This window comes from Schistocerca gregaria, chromosome X (genome assembly GCF_023897955.1).
Source record: "Schistocerca gregaria isolate iqSchGreg1 chromosome X, iqSchGreg1.2, whole genome shotgun sequence".
Classification (NCBI taxonomy): domain Eukaryota; kingdom Metazoa; phylum Arthropoda; class Insecta; order Orthoptera; family Acrididae; genus Schistocerca; species Schistocerca gregaria.
The window spans coordinates 635,034,169-635,039,180 of NC_064931.1; positions in this window are offsets into that span (position 1 = coordinate 635,034,169).

Here is a 5,012-nt window from a genome sequence, read left to right on the forward strand (position 1 = left end):
TGTATGGTGGTACAACATGCAATATATGGTTTTCATGAGCAATAAAAGGGGCAAAAATGATGTTTATGTTGATCTCTATTCCAATTTTCTGTACAGGCTCTGGAACTCTCGGAACCGAGGTGATGCGAAACTATTTTTGATGTGTGTATAGTAAGTCTCAGATTACATCGTAGGTTAAGCAGACCATGGCTTATAGGAATCCTAGGAAAACAAATTAGGATTCATATACGAATTACCTAATCACAAACTTATCACTTTTTCTTCATTATGGCGATGTATGAGTCAATATGCCACAATTTCGCTGTAATATTATGATGTATGAGGCTGTTTATTATAATTTTTATAATTTTTCAGTAACATAGTGATGTATGAGGCAATTTGTTACAATCTGAGAGTAACGTGGAGTGATTTATCACAATTTGCTGTGACATGATGATGTATGGAGCACCTAGTTTCAATCTGGTCTGATGTTTATCAGTACTTATGATACAGTGGCTGCTACCCACTGTCAGGTTATGCCACTTACACTGCCAGCGACTGATGTCATAATACAGTTTCAATATCCAGTAACTGAATCCCAGTGCAAAATTATGTTATACACACAGTCAATTTTCTGGTGTTAGAATTCTATTTGAGGGTCAGAAGCTGATACCTGCTGTCAAGTTATTCCACCTAAACTGTCAGCTTCTGGTGTTACAATACAGTTTTAAGATACAGGAGCTGACACCCAGTGTCTAGTCATGACACATACACTGCCAGATTCTGATGTCAGAATATTATTTCATTTATGAATGCATCTTGTTTTGTATCAACTATAACTTCATTGTTTCCATTGCCCTATTGCATAACTTAACGTTATCAGCCAAAGATTGGAAATATTTAGTACATGAGGCAATTTGTTGCAATTTTGCTGTGTCATGGTGATGTAAATGGCAATATGCTACAATTTCACTCTAAGATGTTGATTTATGTGGTAATTTGTAACAATTTTGTTGTAACAGTGTGCAGTTTGTTACAATTTTGCTGTTATCATTTGTAACACAATATGAATTTCATACAATAGCATGGTGTTGCTGTTATATTTGGGTGACTTTGAAAAGTAGTAGAAACGGACTAGCTGAAATCATACGGGCCATTTTTTTAACTTATAGGGATGTGTATTACTACTGCTCATTATGCTATTTCATCGAAGTGTCATGTAACTTTCACTGTCTAAGGTCATAAGTTAGCAATATTAGCACAAGATGACAAATGTTCCTTAGAGCAAGATAAAGTTGATAATGTAGCATGAGAGTCATTTAATGTTTGGCTAACTTTGAGAATGGTTTCAGCTGAACTAATACGATTTCTTGGTAAATCATACAGACAATTTAGATGTGGGGAAAAAAGTGTTTAATTTGGTTCAAAGAACTATTCTCATTGACTACTGCACTTAAAGCTGGAAGTTAGATGAGCAGTAATACTATGTATGTTTTGTAATGTTATAGAACGAATATTTATGTATTTTGATAAGAAATCCTGATATCTTTTGGTTTCTTTAATGCAAGGTACATAACTCTAACTTAACTTGTTGACAAGTGCTTGTTAGCCTGTAAGTTGTGTCAATATGAAAACTAAGTGTCTTATGTTTAAGTGTTAGAGAAACAATAAGTTACGACAGTAGTGTTACATGTGCTTTCTACTCGAAATCTTATTTATTTTAATAAATAATGCATACAGTTTTATTTTGGTGCAAATCGAATTTCCATTTGCGATCAGAGATCTGTAGTTATACTTGCATATTATGAAAAAAAAAGTAGTTTAAATTATACAACACATTAAACATATCACCAAAATGTATCATTTTTATGTGTTTTGTGGTGCTACAACAACAGAAAATGTGGAATATTACCTTGTGTAGGTCCCAGATCAAAAGTAATTAAAAAGCCATATTAGCCAGGCAATAACATCAGTCATATTTGTCTAGTGTAGAACATAATGCATTATACTTTTCCCAACTAAAATGGTGCTCAGTGCTTAAAACTTCAGGCGATGCAATTTCGATCTATGTACCACAAGTAACATAGCCACAAGCAGGCTTAAGTCAGAAATGCCAATATCTTTACATAACTTGATGAATATTACACACAATTTAGATATTTAAAAAGCATTATAGCACTCAATATCAGTGCCCATAGTCGTGTTTTAGGCACCAGGTGAGATGTGATAATAACATTGTGACACTTGACATAAAACATTGTGTGTGTACATACACGCATGTTGTGTGTTTGTGTGTGTGTGTGTCCACATACTTGTATGGTTTTGTTAAATAATACAGACAAATTAGATGAAGGAATATGGGGGATTTCATTGTGCCTTACACTAAGTGTGATACAGAGATCAAGCTAAGCTCAATGTCAGGTGCTATTATCTATTAGCAGTGACATGTAACAGATCCTGATATCCTGATATCTTTTGGTTTCTTTAATGCAAGGTACATAACTCTAACTTAACTTGTTGACAAGTGCTTGTAAGCCTGTAAGTTGTGTCAATATGAAAACTAAGTGTCTTATGTTTAAGTGTTAGAGAAACAATAAGTGACGACAGTAGTGTTACATGTGCTTTCTACTCGAAATCTTATTTATTTTAATAAATAATGCATACAGTTTTATTTTGGTGCAAATCGAATTTCCATTTGCGATCAGAGATCTGTAGTTATACTTGCATATTATGAAAAAAAAGTAGTTTAAATTATACAACACATTAAACATATCACCAAAATGTATCATTTTTATGTGTTTTGTGGTGCTACAACAACAGAAAATGTGGAATATTACCTTGTGTAGGTCCCAGATCAAAAGTAATTAAAAAGCCATATTAGCCAGGCAATAACATCAGTCATATTTGTCTAGTGTAGAACATAATGCATTATACTTTTCCCAACTAAAACGGTGCTCAGTGCTTAAAACTTCGGGCGATGCAATTTCGATCTATGTACCACAAGTAACATAGCCACAAGCAGGCTTAAGTCAGAAATGCTAATATCTTTACATAACTTGATGAATATTACACACAATTTAGATATTTAAAAAGCATTATAGCACTCAATATCAGTGCCCATAGTCGTGTTTTAGGCACCAGGTGAGATGTGGTAATAACATTGTGACACTTGACATAAAACATTGTGTGTGTACATACACGCATGTTGTGTGTGTGTGTGTGTGTGTGTGTGTGTGTGTGTGTGTGTGTGTCCACATGCTTGTATGGTTTTGTTAAATAATACAAACAAATTAGATGAAGGAATATGGGGGATTTCATTGTGCCTTACACTAAGTGTGATACAGAGATCAAGCTAAGCTCAATGTCAGGTGCTATTATCTATTAGCAGCGACGTGTAACAGAGTCGTAGCTGTGAGACCTGTCATTCGTTAACAGCATAAAGCAGCAGTTCATTTTATTTCACATTTTGAAATTTTGAAATACAGTAGTTGTTTAAGTAAAATTCATATTCGGCAACTACATATTTCTAATTGATTAACTCGTTGGGAGATGTATTATGACAATATAACATTTGATAATGTACTAAGCTACGCATCTCAGTGTTCTTTATTGTGATGTATAGCTATCGTGCCCATCTGAAATTCTACACTGAAGAGCCACAGAAACTAGTACACTCGCCTAGTACCATGTAGGGCCCCTGTGAGCATTGAGAACTGCCACAACATGACATGGCATTGACTTGACTAATGTCTGAAGTAGCGCGGGAGAGAAATGACACCATAAATCCTACAGGGCTGTGCATAAATCCTTAAGAGTACGAGGGGGTGTAGGAGATCTCTTCTGAACAGCATGTTGCAAGGCATCCAAGATATGCTCAATAACGTTCATGTCTGGTGAGTATGGTGGCCAGCGGAAGTGTTTGAACTCAGAAGAGTGTTCCTGGAGCACAATGGACATGAATGGATACAGGTAATCAGACAGGACACTTACATAAGTGTCACCTGTCAGAGTCGTATCTAGATGTATCGCAGGTACCATATCACTCCAAGTGCACATGCCCCATATCATTACAGAGCATCCACCAGCTTCAACAGTCCCCATCTGACATGCAAGCTCCATACCCATACATGTCCATCCGCTCGATACAATTTGAAACGAGACTTGTTTAACCAGCGTTGATGGGTCCAGGTGAGGTGTAAAGTTTTGTGTTGTGCAGTCATCGAGGGTACACGAGTCAGCCTTCAGCTCCAAAAGCCCATATCGATGATGTTTTGTTAATTGGTTTGCACGCTGACACTTCTTGATGGCTCAGCACTGAAATCTGCAGCAGTTTGAGGAAGGGTTGCACTTCTGTCACACTGAAAGATTCTCTTCAGTCGTTGTTTGTCCCGTTCTTGCAGGATCTTTTTCTGGCCGCATAAATGTCAGAGATTTGATGTTTTACTTCATCACTACCTCGGAGATGCTGTGTCCCATCGTCCGAGAACCGACTGTAACACCACGTTCAAATTCACTTAAATGTTGATTATTTGCCATTTTAGCAGCAGCAACCGATCTGACAAGTGCGCCGGAACTTATCGTCTTACATAAGCATCACCGACCGCAGCACCGTATTCTGCCAGTTTACATTTCTCTATATTTGACTACGCATGACTATACCAGTTTCTTTGGCACTACAGTGTATATAACAATCAGTATATTTCATCTCCTTCTTGCAGTGTCTAGATTACATCACATGACTGGCTTCAGAGCTAGGAGTTGAATGCATTCAGACAAGCAAGGTTTATGAATTACATTACACAATCGTCATCGCCACTAGATGAAAATATCAGCCCCTTTTGTCCATCTATGATATAGGAAGCTCTCTCATTATAGGATTTCCAAGAGATTAAGTAGAGAAGGTCAGAGGTTGTATGATTTAAAGAACTGTTGAATATGTGATGGTCCTGATGTAGTGTGTGTGTGTGTGTGTGTGTGTGTGTGTGTGTGTGTGTGTGTGTGTGTGTGTGTGTTGTGTGAGTGTGTTAATATGA